At 41.7% G+C, this 17,526-nt stretch overlaps 1 protein-coding gene across 2 annotated transcripts in view; it reads right to left on the reverse strand.

The window, feature by feature from the left end:
• Positions 1 to 17,526, reverse strand: part of AGAP2 (ArfGAP with GTPase domain, ankyrin repeat and PH domain 2) — a 292,090-nt gene that overhangs the window by 167,237 nt on the left and 107,327 nt on the right. The window lies entirely within an intron of this gene.

Consider the following 17,526-nt stretch of genomic DNA (forward strand, 5'->3'; position numbering starts at 1 on the left):
TTCGCGCATACATAGACGCGAAAATCTTTCACCTTCTGATAATGTCATAGGGATGGCTTCAATACCAAATAACTCTAACCCCTCAGTGCTGCCCCCATGTACTTGGCAAAAATGGCGGGGAACACTATGTTTGTCTTTCTTTTGTTCGATGAACCGGCGATGTTCACCAAATCTGGTTCTCATAGCCCTCACCGTTCTGCCCACGTAGAATAATCCACATGGGCACTGCAGACCATATACAACAAATTGTGTGCAGCAGCAGACAAACTGTTGAATATTAAATGTCCGCCCATCTTTTCCAACAAAGTGCTTTTTCCCATGGTGCATGAAATTACAGGCCATGCACCTTTTGAGTTTACATCTATAGGAGCCCACCATATTTAGGAATAACGGCATGTTATTTACTGACCGTTGTTTCTTGTTTTTAATTTGACTAGGTGCCACAATATTCCGGACAATTCTAGCCTGTTTAAAAACGATCTTAGGTTTAGTAGGAAGTGCTCTACATAGGGCGGAGTCTTGCATAAGGATGGGCCAATGTTTTTTAATGGCCCTTTTGACAGCCCAATGTTGATTGGTAAACTTGGTAATAAAGAGGGTATTAGAGGGTTCCTCACTTTTACCTTCAATCCTTCTACTCTCGCCACCCATAGTATACCTATCATTGGCCTCATCAATGTGCTCCTCACGGTACCCTTTTTCTAGAAATCTTCTCTTTAATATATCAGCCTGCACCAGGTACTCTGAGACTTCTGTACAATTCCTACGCAACCTACAAAATTGGCTGTGGGGTATATTCTCCTTCCACTTAGGTAAATGGCAACTTGTACGATGTAAGTATGAGTTGCCTGCAGTCTCCTTAAAATGCGTCCTAGAGGTGATGTTTCCATCAGCATCCCAGGATAGCTCTAAATCCAGAAATACCAAAGTTAGCGCATCGACTACATGTGTGAAGCTGATACCATAGGGATTGGAATTGCAGTAGGCCACAAATTCAGAAACTGAATTGAGGTCACCATCCCATATGATAATCACATCGTCGATGTAGCGCCCATAATAAACAAGATGCTTGGCAAATGGGTTCCGGGTCCAAATATGATTTTTTTCCCCAGAAACCCATAAACAAGTTAGCATAGCTCGGCACAAAATGTGCACCCATAGCTGTGCCAGCAACTTGTCTATAAAATGAGCCATCAAACTGGAAGTAGCATGTATTCCGCCTCAGAAAGAAAATACTCCACTGCTCTTAACCCACCCTCATGCGGAATAGATGTGTAGAGAGAACACACATCTAGGGATAACCACAGATAGTTGGCTTCCCATTTATATTTTACCAAGGTGTCCAAAACCTGGGAGGAATCCCTAATGTAGGCCGGCAGGGACGTCACCAATGGTTGTAAGAGGTACGGTTGTAAGGTTGTACCAAGGTAGAGAAAGGCTGCTCTAGTAACACAATATCGCTCATATGCCATTAAGTTTCATAGAATTTTATTGTTTAGCCCTTGCAACAAGATGCAGTCTACCCATAGTAAAAGTGCAAAGCTATTAGTACAATACTCCTGCACATGGGAACCTCAGCGGTTTTTGTTTTTTTGCACGCCCAATTTGTCCGTCTTTTATTTGTTTAAAAAGTTTGAAATATCCAATAAATTTTGTTCCACTTCATGATTGTGTCCCACTTGTTGTTGATTCTTCACAAAAAATTACAGTTTTATATCTTTATGTTTGAAGCCTGAAATGTGGCAAAAGGCAAAGTTCCAGGGGGCCGAATACTTTCGCAAGGCACTGTATATGTCATTAAAACCAGTGTCCATTTTGAATCCAAACAAATCATTCAAGTACTCATTTGCTCATTCATTCAATGCCATAAGTAACCATATTAACCTAGGCTAAAACACTAAATAGGTTTCATTTCAAACACACTTTTAGATTTAAACAACATATAGGCACATCTAAGCCTAGCCATGAAATTTGATGGTGAACCCGTTATCTGTGACCCTCGCCCTCATTATCATTCTTTTCATTTGATGCAATAATAGTTAGGGAGAAGCAGCAGTAGGGTGTTTTGCTTTTCAATAAAAGTCTAGCTTTCCAGCTGAACGTGAAATTATATTTTGCCAGAAGACAAATTTTATTTTCACTTTTTATGGAAAATGCCTTTCCTACATGTCTTTGTGTTCTGCCATCATAGGGTTTACTAAAAGGGAAAGAATAAAGGACCTTTTTTTTCCTTTTGGCAACTAGCATGGAGGTCAGCAGCCTCATAATAAAGAAAACACGAGTGATAAGAGATCTGTCTGCAGGAAAGCCCTCATTAAGTCTAAAGCCTTTAGGGTGTCTTGTAACCTTTATTAAATCACACAGAATAAGAAATTCTACGAGAGACCTGCTTTAGCAGCAAGTGCATTCTCCCATTACCTAAGCATTTTCATACAAAACGTTGTACATAAACATTTATGTATCCTAATTCATCAAATTCAATTCAAGCAAACCAAAAGTTTGACATTTCACTCCTACCGTACAACAGAACTGTAAATCTGGTCACAAATGGGGCTATAATGTGCAGTAACATTATTGTTTTGTAACAGTTTGTTTGTTTGTTTAATTGAAATGTTAACCTCAACTGTAATGTCATTTTGATTGCCGAATTGCAGTGTTTTTTTGTTTTTTAGTATAAAATATTTGTTATCACCTTTTCATGCTTTGTTGCATCTCAGTGCTGCTGATCTTCAGCCATTTCCTATCTACTTGCATACAGCGATGGCTGCATACAATTTCTCAGGACAGCTTTCCAAACGGTGATAACAGTGGACCATGGCTGTGTAATGTGTGTTGAAACAACCATTTGAAGTCTCTATAAATTTTTATTTTTGGAAAAAAACTGTTTTATGAATTAAAAAAATAAAACGAAAGTTAGCCCAATTTTTTTTTGGATAATGTGAAAAATGATGTTACGCCGAGTAAATAGATACCTAACATGTCACGCTTTAAAATTGCGCACACTCGTGGATTGATGCCAAACTTCGGTACTTAAAAATCTCTATGGGCAACGCTTTACATTTTTTTACAGGTTACCAGTTTAGAGTTACAGTGGAGATCTTGGACTAGAATTGTTGCTCTCGCTCTAACTTTCGCGGTGATAACTCAGATGTATGGATTGAACGCCATTTACATATGTGGCCGTGGTGAACGCATGCGTTTGCTTCCCCGTGCGAGCACATGGGGACAGGGGCACTTTATATATATTTTTTTTATTGCTTATTTTATTTTTATTTTTTAGTTTTACACTTTCCCTTTAATTTTCCTTTTGATCACTTTTATTCCTATTGAATGTAAACATCCCTTGTAATAGGAATAGTGAATGACAGGTCCTCTTTATAGGGAGATCTAGGGTCAATAAAACCTCAGATCTCTCCTACAGGCTAGAAAGCCTGAAATTAAAAAAAAAACTATCTCAGCTATTCAACCGAGATCAGTGCAGTATTGAAAACTGCCAGGCCGGGCGTGACGTCATCATGTCGCACCGCGGCCTCCGAGAGTCATAGAGACTGCTGGGCCAGGGACCATCTGGTCCTTGCAGTCTCTATGGTGACACTTCCACTGGCGGCCGGTTCCTTCTCCGGCTTGCCGATCGCACAGGCGAGCCGGTAGAAGCACCAGAGGGTAGCTCTCTGGAGGAAAGGGTATCATTATATTCAGACAATATGTTATTGTATATTTCAGACCCTCTGCTGTGTTACTGCTGCTCTGGAACATATCCAGCAGTTTGAGCACTACTCTGGGTTCAAGGTCAATTAGACAAAATCTTGTATATTCTCTAATGATAAAGACCCACCTCTCCATTTACCCCAGTCTTGCCCATTACAAATTACCCACCAATTCAGATATCTGGGTGTTGACATCCAGCTGCAAATGTCCTTGGCTGCATCTCCTCCTTTTGGTCCCGAATTGGTCATTGGATTAAGCTACCTCTCACCCTGTTGGGGCACGTGAACCTATTCAAGATGGTCTTCCTGCTAAAATGTATTTATATTCTTGCTAATTCCCCAGTATATATTTCCAAACACCACTTCCAGAAAATTGACTCACTATCTTCCTTTGGCACCCTAAGGTACCCAGACTTTCTTTGGAGCTACCAGTCTCCAGGGGTGGTCTGGTTTTAATCCCTGTTAGTCACACTTCTACAACTTACCAAACAGTCTGCACTGGGCTAGGTACAGTTTAACCTACCTTCATCAAATATATCAAGGGGCGTATTTAAAATTTTTATACATTTGCAGAGAGAGCTACATATCCCCCTGGGGTGGCACTTCAGGTACTTACAATTACGTCATGCGGCAGAGGCACAGTTGGGACTCCAGGAGGTGCGTTAAAGTATTTCTAAACTAGAGCCTGCACTTCTTTCATCCAATCACAAAGGACTAGATTTCTATCTACTACTCCTTACTACTAGACAGACCTTCCACCTAGCTAACTAATGTACAAGACAGGTGGCTGGTTGATATTCTGGACCTCTCTCCAGATAACTAGAAGGAGGTGTGTGCCTCATATCCCGATACTGTAATCTCCACTAGAGACACTCTCATACAATTGAGACACTCGCACAGAACCTGTTATACACCTAAGCATTTATTTCTTAAGGCGCAAATGCGCCACCCCCACATGCTGTAAGAGTGAGTCAGATCAAGGGGACTTTATGCATATTGTTTGGTCATGCATTAAGGTCAGACCGTTCTGGTTTGAGATTACTGCATTTATTTCAGTTCATATTGATCTCCACAATGTTTGTAGCCCTAAGTGCTATCTTCTAGGTGTATTTGAGGATATTGAACTGACTGCTAAAGCTAAACGATTATTAGGAATGCTGCTCTATTACACCAGGAATACCATTGTTCTATACTGGCTACAATCTGACCCCCTGCACTTGTTTGGTTTGTGAAAACGTTTAATTAATCATCCCACTTTATAAGCTAACTTATGAGGCGAGAGGGTGTCCAGGGAAGTTTACCAGAATCTGGGGACCCTGGTTGGACACACAAGACACCTGTGGCTCTCTTATACATTTCGTTTCTGACCCTATACCTTAGTTAACTTCTGTTTTAGGTCAAACCCTCCTCTCTGTTCTTGCTACTACCCCTGTTTGGGCTGGAGGTCAGTGTTTTAATTACTTTTGGGACAACAACTATCATAGTGCCATTCTCTATCTTTTTCATTTAGTAACTCAGTCTAATGACATACATGAGTGCAGTATTCTTCTTATGTCCAAATGCTTACTCTGTTTGTTTCCTTTTTGTTACATGTTTAATGGAGTTGTAAAGTCAGAAGGGTTTTTATCTTAATGTATTCTATGCATTAAGATAAAAAGCCTTCTGTGTGCAGCAGCCTCCCCAGCACCCCCTAATACTTACCTGAGCCCTATTTCCATCCAGCAATGTCCATGAGTCCCTTGGCTGTCCGGGACTCTCCTTCCTGATTGGCTGAGACATAGCAGTGGCACCATTGGCTCTCGTGGCTGTCAATCAAATTCAGTTAGCCAATCAGGGGAGAGAGGGGGCAGAGGGGAACGGCAGCTCTGTGTCTGAATGGAGGGACCAGGAGCACCAAAGAGGGACCCGAGAAGAGGAGGATTGAAGCTGCCCTGTGCAAAACTACTTCACAGAGGAGGTAAGTATAATATTTAAAAAAAAAAACGAGACTTTACAATCGCTTTAATGTAAGTTTTTTCTTTCTGTATGATTTTTCTGATTGTACATGTACAAAGTACATGGATGTACCTATTTGTTGCTTCGGTATGTATGGAATTTATGCACTTAGATACTCCAGTGCTATGGAAATTCCCTTTGTATACACTGTATGCTGGTTAGTAAATTGCCACTGTATTGGCTTGACAAGTATAATTTGTACGTACAATTTTTCTGAATAAATTCATTTTTTTTTTTCAAAATGCATGTATTACATTACAAGAAAATGGAGAGTGATGGATCCTAAAAAAAAAAAAAAAAAAATGTTACCTTCATCTGCTCCCTAATTAATTGCTGAGTTAGATATGAAGGTTACAATACATCCTATCAGAATGTATTTTTTTTTTATTCTATAGTTTCTTGTACGAACAGATTATAATAGCCCATGCATAGAAAAGATCATGTAAGCCTTTCTGCTCTGAACTCCAGCTGCCAGATGACAAAAAACCCAGTTCTGTGTTTTTTTGGAATGGAGCTTTTGGCACTGAAAATATCAAAGTTTTGAAATTTAAAAAACTGTCCTAAGTTTTCTACAGGATAGATATATTTCATATTTTCTCAGAACTTTGTTCAATCCAATTGACTCCTAACCCTAAATTTGCCCTGACTCTGCTGATAGTGATGCTGTTCTATAATGGGTCTACTTAACTGAAATGTTATGTTATGAGATGTTGTAACGTTACCATGCCAGAACAAATTATTGTTATATTTAATTATTTATTTATTTAACTTTTTCCCTTTGTTTTTCCTTTTTTAATTGTCTTGTTTAGTAAGTGCCGGTTCACACTAGGGCGACCTGTGAGGCGACCTGGTCGCCTCACAGGTCGCCTCCCATAGGGAAGCTGCGGACCCGTTCTAATAGGAGCGACACAAGTCGCTCCGACCTAGAAAAAGGGTCCGGAGCTTCTTTGGGGCGACCCGGAGGCGACCGCCATAGACTTCAATGTTATGAAGTCCGTGGCGGCCGCTCCGAGGTCGCGGCGCGCTGCTCGCACCGCGACCTCGGAGGTCGCGGTGCGAAGTAGCGTCGCTGCAATGTGAACCGGCGCTAAGGACATTTGTTATATGTTTTGTCTGCATATGTGAAAAAATGTAAACCTAATGAAATGTATTTGAATAAAAAAACAAAATACTCCCTAACACTAAAGCAACCCCTTAAACCTTAAAGCGGAGTGCCACTCATAAGTGGAACTTCCACTTTAAGTGGTCCTGACCCCTGACATGCCACATTTGGTATGTCATATTATTTTTTTTGGGGGGGGGGTACCTAGTTTTGACAAGTACCCACTCCCACTCCTGCTTGGGCCGCCTAGGCGGCTCGGGCGGAAGTTCTCCTCTCCCCCTCCCTCCCTGCAATCTTCTGGGACATGTCACAGGTCCCAGAAGATTGCCCCTCCATTCAGGACTTGCAGCGCGACTCAGCTGTGAAGGCGCAAGCTGTCACAGCCAGGTGCCCCCACTTGAGATACCGGCTCCAGGGGGAGAAGACAGGGAGAACCATCGCTGGACCGTGGAACAGGTGAGTGTGTGTTTATTAAAAGTCAGCAGCTACGCTTTTTGTAGCTGCTGACTTTTAATAAACACAAAAGCCAATGGAATTCCGCTTTAAGTGGAACTTTACCTATAAACTTTAACAATTTTGACATTCAATTTCCAATTCTGACATTCTTCTCCTACATGTAAAAATCAGCATTTTTGCCAAAAAACTACTTAGAACCCCAAACATTATATGTTTTTAGGTAGAGACCCTAATGAACAAAACGGCAGATTTTGCATATTTCTATTTTACACAATTGTTGCTCAGCGGTTTTTCAAACGCAAATTTTTTGAAAGAAATAAATTATAATGAATTTTAATGAACAAAAAAAACAATAGAATACCCAATTTCTTGGTAAAATATAAATGATGATGTTACGCTGAGTAAATAAATACCAAACATGTCACGTTTTAATATTTAGTACGCCCATGGAACAGGGTCAAACTATGGTATCTTAAAATCTCCATAGGTGACACTTTAAAAGCCTTTGCAGGTTACCATTATAGAGTTATGGCCGGAATACACGATAAGAAAATCGGCCGAAAATTTCCGTTCAGCGAAGGATCGGCCGATATTCTACTCATTAATGCCCAGCCATCAGTGACCGATATCGATATTGTGAACGAAAAATCCCGTTTAAAAAAAATGAAAAATTCTGTCGTCTCGTTTAAGAACGAACGATATTCTATACCTTGGTGTTAAGGTCGTTCATTTAAAATCTGTAGAACATCATCACCCATGCACTGTTTCGATGGTCGGCGGTCAAACGGTCGGGCGATATTCGGCCTGTGTATGTTGGCAACGTTTTCGACCAAGGAACACTTTTTCATAAGTCAGTGGTCGAATGATCGGGCGATATTCGGCCCGTGTATTCCAGCCATTACATGGGAGGTCTGGCATGAAATGAATTGCTCTCACTCTGGTGCAGTGATACCTTCCATGTGTAGTGCTATCAGTGTTTACATATGCGTGTGGGACCGATGTACATGTTCACACTGTCCCTTTAACTTTTAATATATGTGTGTATATCTGAGGAAATTCAGTAAGATTGTATGTATAATATAGTATAGTGGTGAGATTATAGGTATATTGTGAATATCAGCGCATATGTTAATTTTCATGTGCATGGTTTGTTGATTGTTTATGGGAATTCCTGCATTAGCACATAGTATTTTATAAAGTATATGGCTCATTCGCACAGGAGGCACTTATATTGACTTGTTTACACCAATCCTTTCAAATTAAAGGGTTATCTGTTACATATTGTTACAATTGTTAGGGAGAGTATTGTGATCTAAGTACCTACTGTAGGTTGCAATCACACACTGTTACAAAATGCACACACCTAAATCACAGAATAGAACAATCTGAGAATCAAAGAACAATACATGAGGAGAGAACATGTATTTACTAACTCTAAAGAGCTGAAATGATGCCTCTTCTTGCTCCTTATTTCTTTAAAAGAAAATTTCTTATTTTGTCCAATTTACATGTATTTTTCTGTGTTGTATTTATTGGCACTGGATTATTCTGTGTATTCTGCCATCTAGTGTCAGTTTTGGGCCTCTACAACTTGTTTCCTAATGTGAATTGGTATCTCCCTTTATCCACCCCTCCAGTTTAGTGCTAGTTAGTTCAGTCATAGCTAGATCCTCCCTTTTTCTTCCATGTTCCTTCATTCAGTGCTAGTACTTTGCAGAGATAGGGCTCTGAAAAGTCATTGTTTCTTAAACTTCAAAAGACTGAAAAAACATCCTCTATACTGCAATTAGCTGAAGTAAATGTTGCATTGGATTCAACTTGTGTCCTATTGAAGAGTTAGGCTGCCTGTGGATGGTGCCAATTCATCAGGTGACCATACTGTCCAGACAGACTGGGTGTAAGGATATATGTCAATGCATAACGTGGCATTTGAAAAAGAACACCTTTAATTGTCAAACATGCATGGCTTTGTCGCATGCATGGTTTGATAAATGGGCATCCTTATGTTCACCGCCAACAGTAACGCTAGTACCTAGGGACCGGAAGATTTCATTAACTTCCTTTGCAAAGAATCACTGAGGACAGCACTGAGGTCACTAGCAATTATGTGAACTGTTTTTGGCATGAGGTTTATTCATGTCTATGCCTGTGCAAGGGGGTTTGAATGGTTTGCAGTCAGGCTGTTCTAATTTTGCCTTCCGAGTGCATTAATCTCACTACAAAACTCTTTCATATAACTTCAGACAGGTTGCTGGGAAGAGCCCGACTGAACGCTGCCTGTCTTCAACACTGGCAAGGGACAAAGCCCTGAACGATGGGACAAAGATAACTGCTGACAGCATTGTACAGCACAGAAAAATAGCAAGCTGCTCGTTTTAGAAATGCTGATAGCTGAAGATATATTTTCTGTGCCCTACAACTAACGCATCTCAGGAGACACCGCTAAGCTAATATGTATACCTAATAACAGAATAGCTGGAGTGGAAAAACTGGATGAATGAACTCTGTATCCTAAAGAGGGCAATTCCCTGTTTCGTTGTCCGTTCATATTTTATCCAGTTGCTGGCCACCCACCGCAGTTTTACTGCAGCAAGGTGGCTCAGCTGTGCAAACCGATGTAACTGTACGTTGGTCGCGCACGGGGCTAGGGGGTATGCGCATGCCCGCTGTCCCTAATGACTGATTCGGTTCTAACCAATTCTAACTGGTATTATCACAGGCACAGTATATGATGCAATCTCCTCTCCTGGAGCCCTTTTCGGTTTCAGCGTGAAAGAAGAGCGCATCAAGTGTGAGTACACAAGCACTACACTGACACCAGTACACATAGGCACATATTTAACCCACTGATCACCCCCAGTTAACCCTTTCACTCCATGTCCCAGTGTCATTATATACAGTATACAGATAATTTACTGATAACTGTATTAGTGTCACTTGTAACTTCAGTTAGTGGTAGTTAGTGGCAGTCCCAGATAGGTTTAGGGTACCCGCCATAAATCCCCTAATAAAGATTTAACCCCCTGATCCCCCCCAGTTAACCCCTTCATTGCCCTGTCACAGTGTCACTATTATAGCGTACAGATCTTTTTCTGATCACTGTATTAGTGTCACTGGCAACATTAGTTAGCGTTAACGTTAGTTAGCGTCAGACTGCCCACCGCATATTTAGTAATACATTTTAACCATTTGATTGCCAGTGACACACACACTTAACACCTCCACTACTAATATAGCGGATTAGTATGAGCGGATTAGTATCTTTGATCAGATCAGAACTATACTAGCCTCCCCAATAGTTTAGTATAGTGTTCCCAAAATGCAATCTTAGCAGGATCAGGCCCGACACCTGCCAGCAAATGCATTTAGCCCCTCTGCCCATCCCCCAAGAAGTGCAGTATCAGCAGATTACTGTCACTTCCAATACACAGCACACTAAACCAGTGGTTCTCAACTCCGGTCCTCGGGACCCACCAACAGGCCAGGTTTGCAAGATAACTAAATTACATCACAGGTGATCTCATTTGCTGCTCAGTGATTGTGGTATTCTAGTCTGCATCCCCCAAGGTAATACTTAAAATATGGCCTGTTAGTGGGTCCCGAGGACCGGAATTGAGAACCACTGCACTAAACCACACCGTTAGCAGAGTCAGGCCTGATCTCTGTTGTCACTAGCAGTTAAATGTTTTGGTAGTGGTTCAAACAGTCCTTGACAACCAGGTGCTTTTACCTTTGAGTCACACTAGGTACCTATAAATTTATTGGCCAAAATGTCCAAACAGAGGTACACTAGTGAAGAGGCCTACATGATGCTGAGCATGACAGATGGGAGCAATGGGAAAGCCTCACTGTCAGAATCAGGCTCAGTATTCAAACCTGTAGAGAGCAGCAGCACCCTGATGGATAGGAAGGAATAGTGGTCCCTGCTAAGAGTGTTGGTACTAGTGCCGCTCAACCTTCTGATGAACTGGCAAGCACCAGTGGCATAGTACATCCTGGCAGCAGTCAAACCAGCACTGCAGTAACACTTGTTGACGTGGCGAGTCCCATAAGTTCAGTTCAAGCTGGTGCGATGGCTAGCACAATTAGTGTCCCACAGCCAGCAGTAATTCGAAGACAGGCCCATAGAGACATGCTGGTAGGTTACTCCAAAGACATGCTAGTAGGTTAATTGGATCCTGTATGAAAAAAATTGTCCCTACTGTGTATGTATGTGAGTTTGGTACCTTAGATTGTAAGCTCCTTGAGGGCAGGGACTGATGTGAATGTACAATGTATATGTAAAGAACCTGAAATAATAGAGCCCATAGTGTTCTTTCTGATGAGCTTGCAAATCTTGATTGGGAGCCCACCACTTCTGCAGCGCCTGCACTTCCCCCATTCACTGGCCAACCCAAAATTCAGGTGGAAACAGGCACTTTAACTCCCCTAGGTTCTTATGAGCTGTTTTTTATGGAAGATCTGTACAGATCTATTGTGAACAAAAGCAATTTATTTGCCGATCAATTCTTTGCCGCAAATCCAAATTTGACCCTTGCCAGAAATCCCTGTTTGTTCCTCTGTGCCCCTGTGCTGAGTGGGTCTAATGGGATTGGTTTCATAATTATAAATCAGCTGTGCAGCTGCAGAGCCCTAATGAGGAATGCTGCTGGGCCTGCATCCCTTTAGATGTGTTAATATTGGGAGTATCTCACCAAAAATTACATTTTTGTTCTAGGGGATGCCTGAAATCTGACTTGTATCCTAGTGCAGACTTCTGGGAAAATCAGTGAGCCAATCACACAAGCAGGAAATGATATTAATGGGGGGCATTCTGTACACATTCTATATAGAGAACATCTCCAGGTAGCCATATTGCAACGCATTTTCAGAAAATTACAGTGGCTACAGATTGAAAAGGAAAGGTAACTTTTAATAACATTCAATTACAATATGACTTGTGTCGCAATTGTACACGCTATATTATTTTTTCTTTATTTGTTTTTATTTTCCCTCCGCAAAAATGGAGTTACCCTTTAAAGCAGAACTAAGGCCTGGTTCACACCTTTACATTTTTTATATGCTTTCTGTAACACATAAAAATACATGTATCACAAAAATAGATTGATTCCAATGAGGCAATTCACATCTGCACACTGCGCTGCACCGGGTTGTTAAGTGCATTTTCTGTCCCATTGAAGTCTATTAAAGCTCATGATAATGCACCATTTTAATGCATATCCAACTTGCTGTGGGTGAGCACAGGGCAGCTTGTCATCCTATGGTTACAAACATCTCCATACACAAAAAAACAGGAAACATTACATCATGATGTCATTACAGAAAGGCAACCTCATTGGCTAACAACAAAAATGCTCAATGCGTGAAAAAACACACAAAGATAAACACCTAAAAGACACAAGCAGAAGGAGATGTGAACAGGGCCTAACAGCTTCCAAGCAGGCAGGCTATTTCTTGGAAAGGAGTCATTCAGTGTCTCTTCTGGAATAGAATATATCTACCTGTCCGCTTGCTATGCTCTCACATTGCAGATATTTCCTCTCACTTCCTGTTTAGCTATGGGACAGGAAGTGAAGGGAAATCTCACCAAAGGGTCACAAATGGCACAAATAAATCTGACAGGAGTTATAACCCTCACTTGAATAAAAATAGGGGGGGAGGGGGATGGGGACCCCACCTCAAAGAAGTGGGGGTAATGTGGGATATATCCAGACTGAGTATTAATGCATATTTTTTTTCAATCAACATGTAAAATCATCATGTATATGTATGTATCAAAATTACATTATACATAACGATATTTACCACCCCAGAGACAACGTTGGGTTAGACTAACATATTAATTACAAACATCACAAGTGGCCACTTCTGATTTATGACAGAGTTTTACCTCTTCTTTAGTGATCCTCTGCTGGTGCTCTCTACCCCTTTTTCTTATGGGCCCTGTGCTATTTGGGCACCCGTGTGGGCACATAGAGATAAATAGCCCGGCTGAGCCATGCTTCCCCACAGCATTTAAGTGACAGCAGCAGAAGCCATATGGCTCCTGCTGCTGCTGCCTCAGTCTCCTGTGAGAAGAGGAAGTGAAGGGAGAACAACTGCAGCCGGACACAGCACTGGACAGTCTCAGCCTGTCCATTGGGGGTGCAGGGGTTCCCGCCCAACCTATCCATGAGTCCCGCCCCCTAATCTACATGCAGGGCACCAGGCGCATGGATTCCAATTTTTTTTTTTAAGCACGTGATTAGAGCCAGAGGCTCTAATAGGCTTAAAAAAAGGGTGGGCTCGGGGTGCAGAGCACTGCGCCCTGAGCCCACCCAGTTGTGTGACAATAGCAAATTAATATTCGCTATCACACTGATTCTGAGTCCTGAGACCCGTTTCCCGATTGGCCAAAAGGAGAGGCCATGCTATTGGCAGAGGAGGAGGATGGAAGAGATGCAGGGGAAGCCGCCGCCGCTGCCTGCCCTCCACGTCAGTCCAGGGTGAGTGAGCCAGCAGCAGGGGGGGTGGTATGGTGTGCGAGCTGGTGTGGTCAGGGGGGGGGTGTATGGTGTGGTCCGCCTGCCGCGCCCCCCCCCCCCCGGCCCATGGAGCACCAGCTGCCACTGGCACTGGACTGATCAGAAGAGACAGGTAAGTGTTTAGGAGTGGGGAGGGGGGGGGGGTAGCTAAATGTTGTTTACCTTAATGCAGGCTATGGATTAAGGTAAAAAAAAAACATTTAGACTTTAGAACCACTTTACGTTTGTCTCATTCATAAAGTAAGGCCCTGTTCACACCTGAGCGTATTTCAGCTCGTAAAACGCTCATCTCTGAAGTCTCAAAACGCCTAATAAGCAAAATCCCATTCATTTCAATGGCCCCCGTTTACATCTGAGCGTTTTGTCACCTGAAGCAAAACGTCTGAAGCTCAAAAAAGTACATGTGCTCTTTTTATTTTGGCAGATTACAAGCATTTTTGTTAGATGTCAATGCCTGCCTCCAAACACCTGCAAAAAACGCCTGGAAAAAAACGCCGGGGAAAAAAGCCCAAAAAAAACGCTTAAAAATGATGTGAATGGAGCCTTAGGCAGAATTCACTTTGTTCTACTCCTTTAGTAGGGCCCTGTTTACACTTGAGTTTTTTTTTCAGCTTGTGAAATGCTCATCTCTGAAATCTCAAAATGCCCAGCAAGCAAAATCCCAATAATTTCAATAGCCCCTGTTCACATCTGAGCATTTTGTTGTCTGAAGCAAAACGCCTGAAGCTCAAAAAAGTACATGAGCTTCTTTTTTGGCAGATTACAGGTGTTTTTGTTAGATGTCAATGCCTGCCTCCATACACCTGCAAAAAACGCCTGAAAATAACGCCTGAAACACGCCTGAAAATAACACCTGAAAAACGCCCACCAAAATGCCTAATAATGATATGTTCAGGTGTGAATGGAGCCTAAATTAACCTCAATGCATGGGAAAGCTGTATAGAAAGCATAAAAAAGCTAAGGCAGAGTTCAGACATATGCCAGACAGATATGTAAACCCTCAAATATATAACTGCAGGATTTGATGGAGTGTTTTTTTTTTCTGGGCAAAGCAGCAATCGTGCGGGAGGATACTGATGGATTTAAGGACGGGAAAAAAAATATTGTACAGGTCAAAAAGTTCTCTTTTTTTTTTACAATATCTTTTATATAAAGACCACTTTGTAAAAACGGACTAAAATTGAATAAATTAAGTTGAACATTTCATTCTGGTTGTAAAAGTTGGAGATTAACTTAGGGATGAATAAGTATTATCCCTGCTGGTGTGCAACACTCTTGTAAGAACCATTGTAAAGAGTAGAACACCATGAAAAATGGTTGTCCCTAGGGATGTAGACTTATTATGTTACTGTACAAGGACAGACCTCTGGGTAGACTAATGATGTGCATTATATATCACTGGAAAACACAGCTTTTGTCTAACAGAATAATCGAATGGTAGCTCCATGTCTGAATGGACACATGGAGCTGTGATTTGGCTCGGGTGCCCCCATAGCAAGCTGCTTGCTGAAGGTAGGGGCACTCAATAGAAGGTAGGGGCCAGGAGAGCCAAAGAGGGAAACGAGAAGAGGAGGATCTGGGCTGCTCTGTGCAAAACCACTTCACAGAGGAGGTAAGTATAATATGTTGGTTATTTTAATAGAAAAAAACTAGACCTTACAATAACTTTAACTTCAGATAAAAAGGTTACATTTTTAGTAGGAGGGGGTCTAATGTTGGAGCCTTTCTTGGATATTTATTGCCATCTGTGTCTTTCTGAGGTTATTCTCTCTTACTTCCTTTTAGGACAGAAATTGATAGAAAATGTCTCCAGTGGGGACACAGACAACAATAAAATACCCATCCTTCACAACATGTGTATGGACATAGCTGCCAAGGTTAACAATGTTGCAGTGAATTCACTGTAGTGTATAGAAAGTTCTCATCTTATTGATTGATTTATTTATTTTTTTTGAACAATACATTTTTATTATTTTTTACAAGGCAGGCCAAAATGTACAAAAAAATTACATTTTACATAGATTTTGGTACAAATCAGGTACAAACAAACATTAAAACAAGTACAGCCTGTAATGCACCAAAAACAATATCAGCCACCCCATAAAGGTGTCACCCTATTAAAATACGACCCTTTGACAGTGATATGTTGGGGCATTGGGAGTAAGTTAAATATGAACTTGTAGTGAAGGTGGTTGTAAACCTCTGACATGAAAAATGATCAAAGTATATATTTCTATAGTGTATACTTGCCTCAATCCAAAGCATTTCTCAACCACATTCTAAACTATACAGCTTTGGCCTGCTAAGTTAGTACCGATATTCCTCTAAGGACAAAAAAGTACAAATATAACATCAAAGAACCAAAAAACAAAAATGTAAAAAATAATAAATATAAAAATACAAAAAAAATGATGTGTTAAATACAATAAATTGTCCGAGCAACATCATAGTGTCAATAAGTGCAAAACACCAAAAAGTGCTATAGTGCTGTGCAAAAGTTCTTCAAAAGTGTCAGGGATCTTCAAACGGAGTGTTCCAGTGATCCACCAGCTGTGCCACACCAGAGAACTTAACAAATGTACATGACCACCTACTACAGGTAAGTCATGCATTACATATTATCATCAAAAGATCCACATCCACAGTGGCTCTGATATTCCTCCACGCTTAATGCCGGTTCACACTAGGTCGCTCCGACTTAGGGGGCGACCTGTGAAGTCGCGTGCAGCACGACTTCGGCGCAACTTGCATGGACTTCATAAAATGAATGTCAATGCAAGTCGCCTCCAGGTCGCCCCGAAGTAATACAGAACCCTTTGTCTAAGTCGGAGCGACTTGTGTCGCTCCTATTAGAACTGGTCCTGTACTACTCAATGACCGTGACGGTGCATGACTTGCCAGGCTGACCAAGTCGCCTAACAAGTTGTATTAGTGTAAACCGGCATTTACTCTCACCAGGGGGTTGTCCCTCCTCTGTGAATTTATCCACCACTCCTCTCACAGAATACATACAGGCAGGGCTTTTTTTCAACAGGAATGCAGGGGAACGCAGTTCCGGCACCTCTTGCACTGAATGTATGCAAAGGCAAGGGTTGCTGGGGTGTGGTGGTGGGGCTACTAATGCTGGCTGCTGGGGTTCTATTGTTGCTGAAGAGTACCTATTTTTGCATGGCAATCAATTGTTGCTGGTGGAGGATCTTTTGTTATTGGGGGGGGTCAATTGTTGCTGGAAGGGGTCTACTGTTCAGTGAGAGGTTCTACTGTTGCTGGCTGCTGGAGAGCCTATTGATGCTTGCTGCTAGTTCTGTTGTTGCTGCTGGTGGTCTATTGTTGTAGGGGGATCTATTGCTGCTGGCTGCGGGGATCTATTTTATTCCTTTTCTTGTTATCATTTCCAAATTCCATACAAAAGTCTTCCAGTTCTTTGAGATTTCTGGGCTGTCTGTCACGCACTGCTCTTTTAAGGTCTATCCATAGATTTTCAATTATGTTGAATGCATGAATGCTGCTGCCAGGCTCATCCACCTTACAAACTGCTCTGTGTCTGCTATCCCTCTTTGTCAATTCCTCCATTGGCTGCCACTCAATTTCGAAGTTACTAACTATAACTTACAAACCATCCATAACTTGGCCCCCAGCTACATCACTAACCTGGTCTCAAAATACCAACCAAATCATTATTTTCGTTCCTACCAGGACCTCCTGCTCTCTAGCTCCCTTGTCACCTCTTCCCATGCTCGCC

The sequence above is a fragment of the Pelophylax lessonae genome (assembly GCF_965119305.1).
Source record: "Pelophylax lessonae genome assembly, chromosome: 2".
In the NCBI taxonomy this organism is placed as follows: Eukaryota; Metazoa; Chordata; class Amphibia; order Anura; family Ranidae; genus Pelophylax; species Pelophylax lessonae.